This window comes from Onychomys torridus, chromosome 3 (genome assembly GCF_903995425.1).
Source record: "Onychomys torridus chromosome 3, mOncTor1.1, whole genome shotgun sequence".
NCBI lineage: Eukaryota > Metazoa > Chordata > Mammalia > Rodentia > Cricetidae > Onychomys > Onychomys torridus.
Genome location: NC_050445.1, coordinates 11,136,222 through 11,153,932, shown reverse-complemented (window position 1 = coordinate 11,153,932; position 17,711 = coordinate 11,136,222). Strand labels below are relative to the sequence as shown.

Sequence of the window (17,711 nt, the reverse complement as noted above, 5' to 3'; positions counted from 1 at the left end):
TACCATGAAGTGTTCCTGGCAGATAATCCCACAACAAGGTCAGTGAGAGTGTACTAGAGCTCACTGGATCTTCCAGTAGGGCTGAGTAAACTAGTAAACAATGACCAACACAGTCCTCCAGCCTTTCTTGGCGCAGCTTTCGCCGAGTGTCTTCTTTTTAGTATCCTTCCACCCCACTCTCAAAGATCAGGAGGGTGGGGAGAAAGAAACCATTGCTGCTCCTATCTGTTCCCACCTTGGATCGTGTGGTTCAAGGTCAAGGGGTTGATTTGAATGCAGAACCATTTATTTTGGGGTAATTGTGGTTTAATTATACTTAGGTCAGTAGATTTATCATGTTAGATTTCAGGAGAAGTCACAAGATGAGTCATGGAAACATTTTTGATAAAAATTGTGGAAACTTGGGACATCTGTGATTTCTTTTCCCTTGCCTCACTCCTTCCCTGCTTTCACAGACCCACCCTTCTTGCCTGTCAGCAGGGCCTCTGCAGGGAGTCACTTGAGGGAGTTGCCCTGGGCCTCCCACCCCAGCATCCTCTGCAGCCCAACATTATTTGAGTAGGCCCCCAACTGAAGTCGAGAGCTAGTCAACCTCTTCCCTGCAAACTCTCCCCTGCCAGTTCTTTTTCTCTGTCACGGAATACTGCTCTTGATGAATATGCAACAGTTGATAGGGACTCTGTTAGAGTCCCTTCAGGACAACCAGATCACCTGTAGACAGCAGAAGGTAGCAGCTAAAGTTTCAAGAAATCTTTTAACACATTGGAAGTACCATGGGGAGGAAGTACGTTGCAAGAGTGCATGGGTGGTGGAGCGAGTGTCTGTCAACATAGCTGTGACTTGAGCTAAACAAGACATGCTGTCTGGTTCCACCGGATCCCAACTCCGTGGGATGTTCATAGCTGTTGCACACAAAGAAAAAGTTTCCATGGTTAAATAATACATTTTTAAAATGCTGTGTTGAATATTTCATTCATGTCGGACACTGTTCAGTATCAACTACTACGGAAGTAATAAAATGTGAATAAATTAGATGCCGTAGGACAGAATGAAGTACTAGTCTGAGTCTGCAGCATTGGTGACAAGAGAAAAGGCCTGTGCTCCCAGCTGCTGGGCCTGTGTGTGGACCAGTACTCTCTCTGGGACCCCAGGCCCAGAAGCACTACAATACATCCTTTGTGCACAGCTGGCCTTAGCCAGTCTACATAGCTGGTCCACATGGCCATGGAGACTGCTTTCTCTCCATCAGGTCAAACTGGCCTAAACCATGGAATTCTACTTTGATAGTCAATGTTTAAAGCCAAGGATTTAGTTTTTCCCCAATAGTGTTCTACAGACATCAAAATTCTGCTAATCTGAAATACCTAGATCCTATCAGGAAGCATGTCTTTCCAGGAAGTCACTCAAAAGTCAAAGATGGCAGAGCAAGCTAGTATACACAGGATAAATGGTTTCACGGGCAAATAACTGAGGAATAGATAAATGTCTTCCAAAGACATTAAGATCTGATTTCTGTTGGCCTCAAGAGCATTTCTCTAATTTTGTTCTAAACAAATCATCCTGGCACATTCTTTTCGCTGATCTGACTGATCTGAAAGTCAGCTCCGCCACCGTCTGTCAAACCTGCCTAAAAAATAAATACCAAGTTTCCTGCATCACCTGAGTTAGAAAGGGAAACTTCAGGGGAATTTCTCAGACTTTTGATTTATATAACGATCACCTGTAACAACACAATGATCACCTCCTGTTCTGAGGGTCACAGATGCTGAACCCCCAACTAAGTTTTGACAAAAGCTTTGCAAGGTTTTAGTCTTTGGGCATACTGCAGTGAAGAAAGGGATTTCTGAGTCACAGCTACCATCTAAAACCCAGGAAAAGTTATAAGCATACAGTATTTCCTTAATTTCCTCATGCCAGATTTGGCACAGGAATCTTAGAAGCCTGGTTTTGGATATATTTACGTGGACAGAATGAGAGCAGGGATAATCAGAAACCACAGCATATAGGTACTTGACATGGGAGGAGCTTCATTCATGCCAACGGTATCCTTAAAGGCATGTGGTTGTTGCTGCTATTTTGCATAAGAAAAGACTGAAGTTCATAATGCTAGGCTACATACCAATATCTAACACTGCTCCCTATCATTCTTTGTGTGTGTGCCTCTCTGTCTCTGTCTGTCTGTCTCTCTCTCTCTCTCTCTCTCTCACACACACACACACACACACACACACACACACTATCCTGAGGGGGAAAGTCCTTAGTTTAGGCCTATCAAATGGCACAAAACATTTGTCACACTTTTTGTGAGTGAGTGGCTGTGTTCTGAATGACACCATATTGCATGGTGATGACTAACATGTATACACTTTGCTAAATGAATAGAGAAATTTCTTTTTTTTTCTTTTCTTTTTTTTTCTTTTCTTTTTCTTTTTTTTTTTTTTTTTTTGTTTTTCGAGACAGGGTTTCTCTGTGTAGCTTTGTGCCTTTCCTGGAACTCGCTTTGGAGACCAGGCTGGCCTCGAACTCACAGAGCCTGGCTCTGCCTCCCAAGTGCTAGGATTACAGGCATGTGCCACCACCACCCAGCTTAGAGAAATTTCTTATCCAGAGTCTTCTTGCTTTCGGGTCCAAATTTCCCATATAGCACAATTATTAACCAATCATTATACTGGATATGTCTCCTTCTCAGGAGTTTTACCCAATTCATGAATGGTCAAGTTTTGGGGGTTTGTTTGTTTGTTTGTTTTTTTGTTTTTGTTTTTTGGGTTTTTTGTTTGTTGTTTGTTTTTGTTTTTGTTTTTTTAGAAGAAAAGGCTCCTAATCTGTCTAGGCAGCATCTCCCAGCAGAGGATAAGAACATTCTTTTACTCATTTGTGAGCTTTAGTGATTCTTCAGGGAACTTCTTTCATGGGAGGTACATGATGCTGGGAATGAGGAGTTGGGGCCGGCACAGTCAGGTGTTGACAGAGCATGTATCCGAACTCAGGCAAGGAAGTAAGTGAGTCATGTGAAGACCACAAATCAGTGTAGAATTGGGGGTGAGGGAATTTTCAGGGAGGGAATATCAGAGGGGCCTCGGAGAGGTGGCATGTCACATGGGCTCTCACAGCTAGGTGAGGAGGGATTTGGTCAAGGATAAGGGGAAGATGGAAGGCCTTTCAGGAAAAGATGACATATGGACAAGGAAGTGAAGCCATGGGCAGGACTGGGGTAGCGTGGTGTGTTCTAACGGAACAGAAAACACATGAGGGACAGATGAGAAAGAAAACTGGAAATGAAGCCATGGGCAGATCAGGAAGAATCTGCAGCCCTCACTAACAGCCACACCCATCACTATGTGTACTGTGTTCATGATCCCAGAAGAGCTTAAGGCCTATCAAGAAATGCAAATTTCCCCTCTACAGCTATCAGCTAGAATGTAACCCTGGCACAGGGCCCACCTTAAACAGCACCTGGGACACATTAAAGCCGCCATAAACATTTGTTGGCTTGAGCTTGGAGGACATCATGGAAAGATTCCCAAAGGAAGAAGTTTGGGGTGTAGAAGGAATGAGTGGCAGAGTTTCCTTTAAGATCTAACGTTCAAACAGCCACAACAGCTTATTTGTCAGAAACCTGCCAAACCTTTTGTGGTACCCTGAAACAGTAGTGAATGGGGTTCACAGTTGGTCAGTGGGCAGCACTTACATGCAGATGATGGCATAGCAATGCCCAGGATCCCATGCCATTCCCTAGGAGTCCCACACCAGCAACCTGCTGTGTGTGTCATCTTTGATAATAAGCACATTCATGTTTTTGTATCAGATATAAGCCCCGAATGCATCTATATTCCCCCAAAGTGTACATTCCTCCTTAAAAGCCAGCCCCTAGGACTTATTGTCGAAGGAAATGTATCACAGCATCTTAACATCACCCTCAGGACACTAGAGGTTGTCTCAGGCCTGGCTTGGAACTCACATGAGCAGAGTAAACTACCTTTCCTGGCTTTGAAAAAAAGATACACACACAAGACAAGCAAGTTATCTTTCATTCTGCGCTTCCGGAGTCAGCCATCCTTGTCTGTAACCACATCTGTGGAACACAGAAGACTGGGGAGCTCAGCTGGGAGGTGCTGACGGAGCCTTGACGGTGCAGGCAGAGTGGGTGCTATCACAGTGTGTGTGTGTGTATTTGCGGAGGTCAAGCCTGCATTGATGTTCTGCAAAGCTTCCGCTGAACATTTGCAGGAAAGAGGAATTATGTCTAAGTACCTGTGCACCCTGAGGAAGCAGAGCAAGAAGGGCTGTGTAGTAGTAGAAAGCACATGTGTTTTCCAACAGAGACTCCTGCAGACAACCATGGACCTACAATCGCCATGCTTCCAATCGCTGATCCAAAGCTCTGACTTTTAGCTTCCGGTATAAAATGCCTATCATGCAAGGTAGTTGTGATGATCATATGTGTGGGGATGGGGGGCGGGGTAATGTCCTTGAAATTTCAAACACAGTATCTGACAAAAAGGAGGCCTGGTAATGACAAGAATTTTGTCCACACTGGTTTATGGTCATAGTGTCTAACAGTGTGAGGGTATGTTTCTTAACCATGTCTAAATGAATATAAAATAAGCTTTTTGCCTGTTTCTGTCTTTGAAACTGTGAGCTGGAAAGAAGCTTGGCTGCAATATAACATAACCTGGATAAAGTTCTAGGGATAAATTAGTCCTCCTGGCACATAAGTTCTTTACACTAACATCAGCCCTTAGATACACAGTCCAAGATAGCATCCTAGAAAAGGAAGGACGTGGAAGGGATTTGAAGACTTCCAAGTGAGGGTCACACATGTAGACTTCCCTCGGGAAGGCCAAAGAAATTACGCATTTAGAAAAAGCAATTGCTGTTTTGAAATCTACTACATAAAGGGATTGAAGCAGTAGAAGGGTTATAAATAAACAATAAATCATGCAATTATTACTGTTTGAATTTTGGCAAGATAACAAAAAGAGCAGAGATATAATCAGGAAATAATAGCAAAGTTCTGCAAGAAACCCCTGCAATTAGTGATAAATAGAGTTTGGCTCCAATCTGGAGCCCCAATATGTCTCTCATTAAAGAGCCCTGGGACCTGTTACTGGGGCCAAGCTCCACTAGCTTGGGGAGAAGTGAGGTAACCAAAATGTCAGTACACCGCCTCCAACTTCAGATAATCTCTTACTACAGTATTATAGCCACCTGGGCCGAAATGACTACCTTATGCCTAGTGAGGAGCGGTCCCTGGCCTTCCGAAACTAATTGAGATGTTTCCTGTTCTCAGCTCTTGGATTCTTTCTTTTGTGATACTATAAACTTGCATACCTTTACACACACACACACACACACACACACACACACACACACACACACACGCACGCACGCATGCACGCACGCACACGCACGCACACGCACATGCACACACACACACACACACACGCACACACACACACACACGCACACGCGCACGCGCACACACACACACACGCACACACACGCACACACACACACACACGCACACGCGCACACACACACACACACACACACACGCACGCACACGCACGCACACTAGGCAAAAGGCACCTTCATTCCTTCTTCCGTCCCCATCTCCTTTCACCTTTTTTTATTAATGGTGCCCCTTAAAGAGATAATGCTCCCACACAAGTGATATCACTTAAACAGATAAATAGTCCACGCTAGAGACAGAGCACAAGAGGAAAAAACCCTGCCTTATTAGACTAGAAACAGACACACTATATTAATGCAAAAAAAATCAGCATATGGTTCTAATAGGCTTTCTTAAAATGATTTATCAGCTGTGATTAAGCCCTCAACCGGCATGTCTATCTTCATAACTAGAGCAAGAGTGCACCTTACTCTCAGGCCTTTCTGCAGTATCTTATTACCCAGCCCAGCATACTACACTCCATTTACAACACGGCTCTGGGGAGCCAAGGGTTTGTGTGTGATCACAGAGTGTGTGCCCCAGAAAGACTGCCAAGATTTAGTACTCTTATCTCACAGATAGTCTTACTGAAAGTCCATTACAATGAAGGCTTATCCCCTCCCTGAACCACGGAGCCCTGTACTTCGGAAATATGAACAGGTAATTAAAAGGATATGGCAGATTTTGCAGTCAGCCCAGTGACACGGAATCACCAAACAGCTGCTGGGGAAGGGATTTGGCACCAGGCGAGAGGTACCTCTGCCAGGGGCTTGTAGGAAGTGGGGATCACTTTTTAAGAATCAATTTCTTTCTTCATGTCCATGAAAGGAAGGAGGAATGCAAATATTAGCGGTTCTTGTTTGGACTTCATTCTCCCGCCGGCTGACATGTCAAACAGTCTCTGGGGGAACCTTGGTACAGAGGGGCCTCAGGAAAGCTTGAGGCCTGAGGCTGAGGCAGCGCTTCTTCTATGAGCTGCAGATTAAGGGAGAACCCGGTGTACATGAGGGGGTTCGGTACGTCACAAACTGATGTCTGAAAACTGCCCAAGCCAACCGTTTCGCTGAGGGGGACACAGTACTCACCCTAAGATAATAGCCCATATCCTACAGAGCAACTGAACACTTCCATGCACTTTCATGGCGAGGGTGATTTCGAAGCCATCCCTTGCTATAGGAGCGTCTGGCTCGTCGGTTTGGCTTAAAGCATAAATGTGAATCTCAGTGCTTTTTTATTTTTTAACAACAAACCTGTTATACAATCTGTGTCTGTGGTGACACTGTGAGACTTTTGCCAAAATAGAGAATTTAGGGCTGTAAAGTGAATTGGAATCTTCCATCATTTGTTAGTAACACACATTTTTTTTTTCCTGCAAAATATAGCAGTGTGCTGACTCAGGCGTCCAAGCACAGTGGCTACAGTCTGTGACTAGTGCATTCAATTAGTGGAACTGCACTTATGGGGTCAAAGTAGCACCTCTCTCCCGGGACCACGGGCTGCACTCCTGGCCCAGGCCAGCTGTCTTACAATATGTGCCTCTTGTCACAAGGGGGTCTGAGGAAGGGCATATGTGTTTGGAACGGGTAAAGCAGTGGTGCCATCTTCCTGGAGGGCATCAGCCAGTTTGACAGCTAATGTATGCTGAAGCTGATGCTAAACTGAACACCATAGGAGATTCTAGCCTGTAACCATTGACTGTCAGAACCTCCGAGAAATGGGTGAGGCATTTTTCCCCAAACCTAGATTGTTCACTTTGCCTAAAATCACACACAGATGTGTGTATTCTTGTGATTCAAAAAGGAAGAAAGATCTAGAGCAGAGACTGGGAGTATGGAGTCATTTGTCAACTCTTGATGTGCAGGAGAAAGATGCCCTTCCCAACAGCATCTGCTGATGTGGAACTTGAGGTTCCAAGGCTTCCTTTGGGACAACATCAGAAGGAAAATTCTAGGTGTTAAGGGCTATAGTAGTACACAAACCTAGCATATATGATTTCTGTCTTCAGAACTCAACATATTCAATCTACGTGTATGGATAACAGAGTTTTCAAAAGCTGACTTTGCGCCTGAGAAATGAAATCACATGTGACTTTTAGAGAATAGTGGGAGAAACGTTTAGATTCCTTACCATCATAAAGAAACCAGGCCCACATCACATCTCCATGTTCCATGCCCAGGCTCATGTTGGCAATAGAGGGCATGTCAGGACACCATTTTCATGTGAATCAGCCTCACTTAAAAAGAACTCTTGGTCCATTACACTGTGAAAAGGCATTGCCACAATTCTGGACCATCTTGTTCTCTTCCAGCATTTAGAAGACTAACTTACAAGGTTCCAAGAGCAGCAGTGCCGGGTGTTCTGAAATCCAGAGCTCAGAGGACTCCAGGCTTCTCTATCCTGAGTTGTACTTTCCCTCACAAGAAAGTGGTGGATGGGAATGCTTGGCTCAACAGGACCAACAGTCCAGCAATCGTGTTCACTCGCCTTGCAGGGCATTCCTAAGCTCTGGGGGTTATAAATTCATCCTGGGAGAAGCAAGGAGGGGATGGCTTCCTGACAACCTGGGGTCCAGACTACCCTGTAGTACCTGATCTGGAGACAGTCTACCCACAGTCACAGCAAATATCTGCTTCTCTTCCTTAGGAAGAAGAGCCTGAATGACCTCCCACCTCAGTGTAAAGCCACAGAAAAGGTCTGCACACAGCACCAGCCTAGACAGGATTTGGTCAGTTCTTTGACTGGCTTTCAAAGTTTTCATACAGCAGATGGTGTTTCCCACATGTAACTCAGTTCTGGAGGATGCATGTAGCTGAAGCCATGCCAAACCCCAAATATAATGTCTTTCCTTCAAAGACAGGACTGGGGGCACAGACTTCTCATAAGTGGGTCACCAACCTTATAGCTCCAAAATGATTATGTGATCCTGCACGCTCATTGTCTCATCCTGCCGTGCATGATGCAGTTTTATCAGAAATGGCATGCCCAGGTGATGCTGAGAGCGGAGTCCTTAGGGAATGCTAGTTGAGAGCCACACGAGAGGACTAAATGTGTCACAAGTAACAGAGCCACAGTCTCGAAGGGAATAAATAAAACAGCTGGTAAGGTTTCAGAAAGCGAAGAACAAAGGAGCCACAGGTGAGTCCAAAAAGCCACCAGGTGTCCCTCTGTTGACAGGGGCAGCAGAGCAGGCAGGTGACAATGGGTGACTCCAAGGAGTCACACTGACCTCACCTCCAGGCAAGGTGGCCTGTGAACCCCTTCAGTTTGCCAAAAGAGCTAGCTCCACAAAATGAGGAACATTGAGTGCAGGCAAAATTCATGAACTTTGCCAGCTCTGTTGGCTGTGGGGATCACTGCATCAAGAACAAGGATAACGCCCCTGAGTGACTGTGATGTGCCGGCCAACACTAACCCACAGGTGTGATCTGACATCCACTACGATGGAAATATGAACAGGAGGAATGCTCGGAATCCTAGTTCCTGCCCTCCAACTTATCAATATGGAAATAACAACACACAAATGCTGAGCTGGTCCCCTGGCAAATCACTCCCATACCTGCTCCTGCCCATACATTCAGCCGGATTTACCGCATGATGGAGGAGGCAAAGGCAGGTTCTTGCAACGATTATTTTCTTTTCCTCCCCTCTTTTTAGAATGCCAGTTTCTTCTCACATCTCGGTGAGGGGCCCAGGTAAGTGACTTCACCACAGATGCTCATGAAGTTTAACATTTGCTCCAATTTTCCATAAATAGCATGCTGTTTTCTGCCTGGAATGGAAGCTTCATTTCTTAGCCATTTTGTTTGAATCTAGCCCAGAACGGGTTGATTTTCCGGCCTGCCTTTGAGAGCATCAGTGCAAGGCAGCCTGAAGAAGATCCTAAGCAAAGACTTAGAGCCCAACTCACCCCTTTAGTGCTCTGTGTCTGGTGCCTTGGAAACCCCGTATTACTCACGGCTGCAGGCTGGTTCCTTTAGAGGAGAGTACCTATCCATTTGGTGTTGTGATTCCCATTACATTAATACATTGAAATCCTGTGGTGGCCAGCTTGCCTCGGGATAGGTAAGAAGGGATTTAAACAAGCTGAGAATCCAGCTCATCCCAGAATAGAGGGATCACCCTGAGGAAAAAGTCTCCTGCTGAGAAAGTTACTGTTTTTTCTTCATGGCGGCTTTAGTGAGGATCATCCCAGCCACTTAAGACAATTTCACTCACTTTCTAAATGCGTGATAAGAAGGCAGGCGTGAGGCAGACGAAACACATTCCCCAGCTCTTGATGATTTCTTTTTCATTTGAAAAAGTTTTAGTGGCCCTTACCTCCCTTATTGGCCTTATTCATATATTTCAAGCAGAGATTTTATAGTACCCACACCTGGCTGACCATATATGGATGTGGCATGTCGGAAAACACCATAGGATGCCGTGGTTAATATCTTTCATATCAACTTTTGTTTATCCTCTTGAGATCTCAAGCTACTTCTGGACAATGGCTGTATGTTCTAATGTCAAGAGGAAGAAAGATTTAAGAACAACTGGTCTCTAGTTTTACACAATTTAGTTAGTTTCTTTTCTGAAGCATTGGATTCCACAACAATACTTAGAGTTGTGCTAAAGACCAAATCACCTTTCGGGGATTCTCAGCAATCGCCCAACGGGATGCTCTAGCCTGAGGTGACAGAGACCCAGGGCCCTTTTCCTCGGTTTCTGAGGGACCTCTTTTCCTCAGAAGACTCCTAGTGGGACCATCTGAGTAGAGCTAAGTTGAGTCCTTCAGTGAGGGCACACTTTGCTTGACAGAACCAAGGGAGTCAGATATGGCAGGGGGTCTATACCCTGGCAAGAGGCATGAGTAAGCTAAGTTGGACCACAGAGGCCTCTCCAAAGAGGAACAGCAATAGCTGAAGCTACTGCATGTTGAAGACTAGTCTTTAGGTTCTGGGTGAGGGCCAGATGTTAGCAGCTAGGAGACATGTGGCTTTCTGAAGAGATGAATACCTAGAACTGCCCCAGGGGGACACACCCAAATAAGGACAGAGGAAGGAAAAAGCCACACAGACTAGCCATCTACTTTCTTTTAACATTAATAACAGGGACATGAAAATGCTTTGAAAAAACGTGAATACTTGATCATGACCACATCCAGTCACCAGTGAACAGGAAATCCTGATGCAAAAAAAAAAAAAGCTATTTCTTTCACCAATTTCCAACTAAATGAAGGTTTTGAAGTGAATGAATTCCTCATAGCAAGCAACACTGAGTGTTCGAGCAGTCCAGCTCCTCTTCCAAGCTCTCCTTTGCAACTGCAGATGAGAATGTGCATTACAGGCACAGCATGAATGCATCGTCTGTCCAGCTGCGACTCCAGACTCCAGAAACTTAGCATCAAAGAGAGGTCAGGTAGAGACCTAACTCTAACTTACCATGCCAAACATCGGGTGAGAGAAAACGTGAATAAAATCTGTGGCGAGTAGTTCCAATAATTAAAACTCCAAGCCAGGAGACACTGCTCTGCAGTTGCTGCTGCTCGACCCTCTGATCTAACGGGTAACACTGGCTGACCACAGTTTCTGACTACTGCCAAATAATTTAGGATTCAACGTTAACCTACCAACCTCCACTTTCCCCCCTTTACTATGACAGATCGGGTTTTAAGGAACTGAGGGTGACAAGAAACAAACAGCTAATACCTGTCTCAGCCCCGCCCCTTTAAGCCATGGACTTCCCTCACCATCCACATCCGACATATTGACGTTGTGTTCACTCACTTCTCCTAACAACGCTCTGGGCATTTTACTGCTCTGGAGGTACAATCAAACACAGTCTTATGACTGTTGTATTGTCCATTCCATTGTAAACTGAGGCAAGACCTTGGTCACATCCTAATTTATTCACACATTCGGCCATAGACACCGGCTCTCACTAAACCCGTTAGGACAGGACTCATCATTCTTAAATTCCAGTGACCTCAAACACATGAAATAGCTTCCAGTTCGTCCACTGGCTTAGTTACTCCCCTGAGTGGGATGCAAGAATCAAGCCAAATTCTCTTCCTCACACCGAATTCTAGCTACAATGAGAATGGTAACTGATAAGGAGGAAGTCGAACGTGACTTCCATTTGTCCTGTGCTGAAATGAGAGAACAAAGGGATCCTTCCAAGCCTTGGGTTTCCCAGTCACTGGGAGGGAAAAGGAATAGGTTGTCGTCTCCATTATCACTGTCAAAGGCTGTTTCCTTTTAGCCAGGCCGATAAAAAATGGAAAAGATGAAAAAATGGTCTCATACGAAAGGATTAAGCAAACAAGGAGACTGTTCAAAACCAGGGTAAAACCAAGTTTAGGTTTCAAAACATTCTTTTCGTCTGGACTTCTTGGGGAGGGTAGGATTGCTTTACACAAATATCTTAGCAGCAACATATTATCCTAACCGGAAACAGGCAGCTGTTGCGAGTTTGCTCAGCATGGTGTCTGATTTTCCTCCCAGACCCACTACCCCCAGACCCTCCCCAGAAGGCAACTATGCCTGCTAGTGGCTGGCAAGGGCAAGGCAGTAAGAAGAGGCCGACAGCCTCCTCCCTTGGCCTCTTCTCTCTCTAAGCAACCGGTGTCATCTGGTAACACAGCCAGGCACAGAATTTAATGAGCGTAAGCAGCCTGGCCTTTCAGAGCTGGGACTGCCCCGGCCATGACCAGTTCCATCATCCCCACTGAGCTGAGATACAAGATCTTAAGATCATAACTTGTCCCTTTTCCCCATGTCAATACCCTCTAGGGACAGACTGCACTTTCATCATTTGAGAAGGAATTCTAGATTCCCTAATTTGCTATTTCGGCATCAGCATAAATGAGCCATATTTAGGTCCTACAGGAAAATCCCAACGTGTAGCACTTACACACTGTGTTTCTTATCCATGGGGTCTTTGGCCATGGTAGGCTGTAATGTTATATTTCTCTCAGTAAGACAAAGGATTTCATTTTCTAATCCCTTTGATTGAGAGAGAATCGGGGAGGGGAGAAAGAGCAAACACTTGTGCAAAAACCATGTGTTCACATACATGCACAAACTACATGTGCACCCATGTGCAAAACTGCTGTTATATCAATGGAATACATGCCTGCTTGTGTGTTGCTCAGTCTCTTTTCTAGAAAGGAATTAAATGTGAAAGGCCAATTCATCCCTTTACTTTAAAAAAAAAAAAAAAACTTTTTATTTTTCTTTCTTCTGACCTGGACCACAAAATCTGTACCCCAATTTTCCCCTCAGAATTTCTGAAAGAGTTGGGCCTCAGTCTGGTTCTTCCTGACTCATTTTCCACTGAACAGAGTTGAATGAAGTCTGAACTGGAGAGATTTGGAAAACTCTGCCCGGCTCATGTTTAGATCTCCACTCACACCCACCCCTGTCAGAAGTGAGTCCCTTCAGTCTCATGAAATCAAACATCAGGCTCTCCTAACCCTGTCCTTCTCACATCAGGCTCTCCTAACCCTGTCCTTCTCACACCAGGCTCTCCTAACCCTGTCCTTCTCACATCAGGCTCTCCTAACCCTGTCCTTCTCACATTAGGCTCTCCTAACCCTGTCCTCCTCACATCAGGCTCTCCTAACCCTGTCCTTCTCACATTAGGCTCTCCTAACCCTGCTCTTCTCACATCAGGCTCTCCTAACCCTGTCCTTCTCACATCAGGCTCTCCTAACCCTGCTCTTCTCACACCAGGCTCTCCTAACCCTGTCCTTCTCACATCAGGCTCTCCTAACCCTGTCCTTCTCACATCAGGCTCTCCTAACCCTGTCCTTCTCACATCAGGCTCTCCTAACCCTGTCCTTCTCACATCAGGCTCTCCTAACCCTGTCCTTCTCACATCAGGCTCTCCTAACCCTGTCCTTCTCACATCAGGCTCTCCTAACCCTGTCCTTCTCACACCAGGCTCTCCTAACCCTGTCCTCCTCACATCAGGCTCTCCTAACCCTGTTCTCCCCACACCAGGCTCTCCTAACCCTGTCCTCCTCACATCAGGCTCTCCTAACCCTGTCCTTCTCACATTAGGCTCTCCTAACCCTGTCCTCCTCACATTAGGCTCTCCTAACCCTGTCCTTCTCACATCAGGCTCTCCTAACCCTGTCCTCCTCACAGCCACTCCATCTTTCCAGTTGCAGGTGTTCTCTGAGTCCCCTCTTCCTGTTACTTCCGGTATATTCTACCAGCAAAACTATCACCTCTGTCCTTAAAATATCCGTAGATCCCAGCCACATCCCCCATCTCTATTTTAGGAAAATAGTCTACCAGCATTAACCTAGATTTCTTTCAATTCTTCCTTAAATGTTTTCTCTTCCTGTCTCCAACCATTGGCTTTCTGCTCAGCAGTCAAAATCTTTCTAAAGCCTTACCTCAGGTCCTGCCAGTTCTCAACTCAGAACCGCCCGATGGTTCCCCATCTCATTTTGAGTCAGTGTCAAAATGGGACATTTTACATGGCCTGCAGCACCCTTCTTGGCCTGCCTCCCCACACTGGGCTCTTTAATGTACCCTTCCCCAACTGTACCTGTCTTCAGAACTTTTCCAACACACATCCCATCACCCAGTCTCAGTCCTTTACACATATTCTCTCAGTTCTCACAGATCATCTTCTCAGGCTCAGGCCTTCTGCTTGGGTCTCTGTGTCCACTGGGTTGGGATGTTCCCAATGACTACATCCAACCCTGCCTGGGTTCCTTCACAGCTGCATTTAACTCCACAGCACCTTCACATCTGCATTTAACTCCATAGCATTTACCACTATGGGACATAACTCCATAGCACCTGACCATCATGAGGCAAAGCTCCATAGCATCTGTGCACCATGGGGCAAAGCTCCATAGCACCTGTGTACCATGGGGCAAAGCTCCTTAGCACCTGTGCACCATGGGGCAAAGCTCCATAGCACCTGTGCACCATGGGCAAAGCTTCATAGCATCTGACTACCATAGGACAAAGCTCCATAGCACCTGTGTACCATGAGGCAAAGCTCCATAGCACCTGTGCACCATGGGCAAAGCTCCATAGCATCTGACTACCATGGGGCAAAGCTCCATATCACCTGTGTACCATGAGGCAAAGCTCCATAGCACCTGTCCACCATGGGGCATAACTCCATAGCACCTGTTTACCATGGGGTATAACTCCATAGCACCTGTCCACCATGGGGCATAACTCCATAGCACCTGTCCACCATGGGGCATTTTTCACTGGTGTGTTGTTTGTCTGGTCCATGAAATGTAAGGCATCTGAAAGCTGAGGCATTGCTTGCTTGCTTTTTAATCATTTATATTTGTTGCTGTCTTCATCATGACTTAGATAGTACTTGATATATTGTGGTCACCCTAAAACATTCCCTGAATGGAGGCTGGTGAACAAGTTACGAGTCCCAGAGTACAGCCTGCTGAGTTCTAAGTCATGGGAAACTGATCTTTGCAATGTCTGCTGGGCAGTTGTACACTTTCCAAGACTAGGATTTCCCTCAGAAGAGTTATGAGGTGACGAGCAACTTTTAGTATCAGAAATAGAGATAATCTTGGAGACTTTTATCTGCTGCCCCTGGCTATGACCTGCTATAACCTTTCCAAATACACACGGAGATTATTTTGGAAAAGGGATGTCAGAATTGGATTCAGAGTCAAAAGAACGGAATTGTTTCAATGGGTACAGACGAATCAGAATCCATTCTCTATTTGCCTTTTATCTGGATTTTCTATCCCAACAGCTAGAGATGTAAAGGTAAAAGCACAGGACCATTTAAACCAAGTTCTCCAAATTAGTGAAAACATCTTCCATTTTATAAAGCTCTACTGAAGAAACAATTCAAGTACTTTCCCATTAGAAGAATTGGGCCAGGAACGAGCTGAGGAGATGCCATGCAAGTGTAAGAACCTGAGTTTAGATGCCAAGCACTCCCATAAAAGCCAGACATGGCATGTTTACCCACATGAACACATGTATGCAACAAAGGGGTGGAAGGAAAGTGAGAAAGAGCAAGAACCAAAGAGAAGGAGAAAGAGAGAGAGAGAGAGAGAGAGAGAGAGAGAGAGAGAGAAAGGGGGCTGAGGCAAAGAAATGAAAAAACAGTTGGAGATGTAGAATTAAACGGAAATAATTGGGAATCGGGCTTAGGGATGTACCCCAGTGACAGAAGGCTGGCCTGTCATACATGAGGCCCTAGGCCTCACCTTGAGCACTGGGAAGAAAAACTTTGCTGAAAACGAGTCAGCACCTGCTTGTCCAGCAAAGGAAAGAAGGGGAGGAGGATCGCTGGAAAACACTAGTGAGCTCAGTGAGTGTGGGCTTTATGTCTCTACTTTCCCAAGCAGCCAAAGAAGAAATGCAGCAGGAGCCTCAGGCTGCAGGCCTCCAGGGGTGCTAACATGGGAGAACTGCAGTCCTGGAGGGAGGAGACAGCACACCTTCAGACTGGGAACACGGATGCTCTGTGTGCTCCCCACCCAGTGGGTCTAAAGCCCTGCCAGGGGATAAGCCACCAACACAGCCACTTTGCTGCTCCGTGAGTCACAGTGCATTAGTCACTGGGGAGATGTCCCCTCCTGTAGTGATGGCCACCCAAGGCTGGATTTGGTCCCTCTGGTTTGAACCAAACAGAAGAAGAGGGAGCCTCAACAAGCTGAAAGTGGCCTGGCTCCCAGGGCTTGCTATGGTGTCCTGAAGGGCCTGTCTGCAGCCGCTCCCCCACACCCATCATGAGCACATCCCATGGCGATGAGCAACATTTGAACATGAGAAAAACACTATCCCGCCTTTACCACAGTACTCCTGCTCAGGTCTGCTTATTTCATGCTTCCATTTTTAAATTTTAATGAGTTCATGTCTCCTCAACCTACAAGAAATATAAGGCAATTCACCAAACATGTATAGCATGAAAATATTTTTGTTTCATTAGAAATCAGAACCAGAGGAAACATAAACTAGAACTGAAAGTCTAGTAGATGGAGGAAGTAAAATATTACTCATATAGCAGTCTAAAGAGCTCTCCAAGTTAAGCAGTGCCCTTGGCTTTGTGATAGTCCAGCAGTCTGAGCAAAAAGAGAAACACAACCAGTATACGCTTCTCACAGCCACAGCAGAAAAATGCTCAAGTTCCTCAGGGGAAGCAAACCATTTCCTGGAATTCAGATCTGCAAGAACTGCTTGCAGAAGGCTTCACGTGGAGTCATGACTAACTCCTCAGGAGCACGCTGAAAGCCACGCCCCCAGCTGAGGCTGCACACAACTGCTCTTGGCAAAAGATCTTTAGGAAAATCAAGGGCGTGTGCTTACTACCTTTTTATCAGGAAGAATATGAAGACTGTATTGACCACGCACGCATCTTGATCTGAATCCAAGAAGCCCACTTCAACCGTCTTGGCAAAATGAATGACACTGATTCCTCAGTCTTCTACCCATGCAAATTGATCAAAAGAATTTAAACATATTATTCAAGCGGAGAGGGCTTACTGGACAGGACTCCCCAGTTCTCCCTCACCACTCCCAGGGGGCTTTAAAGTTTCTATGCACCACAATGAAATATAATTGTATCTTCTAGTTTTTGTGAAGTACTTCTGAAAGTGTTCAGGACTTTACGATTTGCCTAGAAAGGAACAGCAGATAGGAATGTGTTTGGAAACGTGGGTACAGGAGTGAGAGGGGAGGGTGAGTACAGATGGCCAGTTAGTTATAAATAAGGAGAGCTGATTGTGATTACTCCTCCTGTAAGTGTGCCTCTTGCTACAGTAGTACTTCCTGGTCACTGGGAGCCAGCCCTGAGCTAGCACTATGTATGGCTGTCACCGGAAACCCCTGATGGAGAAGGATTACGGCCGTTTCACACAGAGTCAAAGGTCTGGAAGCAGACAGAAGACTGTCAGATCCTTTTACTATGTCTTTTCCAGTCGGAAGAGCTGGCATTTCAGGTTTTGTCACCACTTAGATGTCCATCCCTTTTAAGCGTCTCCCACGTTTTACATTTCTGTCCATGGGCTGTGTCTAACATGCTCAGCGCATTGTGTGCATTAGTGACACCCTGAGACAGCAACAAAGAACTCGTGAACACCACACTTGTCAAGTTTACCTGTGACCTCCTTTGCTTAATCTTGTTAATAGATTTAAAAATTCTACCAAAGTAACATGAACAAAAAAACCCTGAAGAATTTCATGACCCATAGTTGAAGCCTCACTGCCTCACCAACAATGTATGTTCAGTAACCTGACCAGATAAGGTGACCAGAAAGTGATTTCGC

At 45.6% G+C, this 17,711-nt stretch overlaps 1 protein-coding gene across 1 annotated transcript in view; it reads right to left on the bottom strand.

Annotated features, from left to right (window-relative positions):
• The window catches only part of Creb5 (cAMP responsive element binding protein 5), a 406,844-nt gene that overhangs the window by 281,644 nt on the left and 107,489 nt on the right, over positions 1-17,711 (bottom strand). The window lies entirely within an intron of this gene.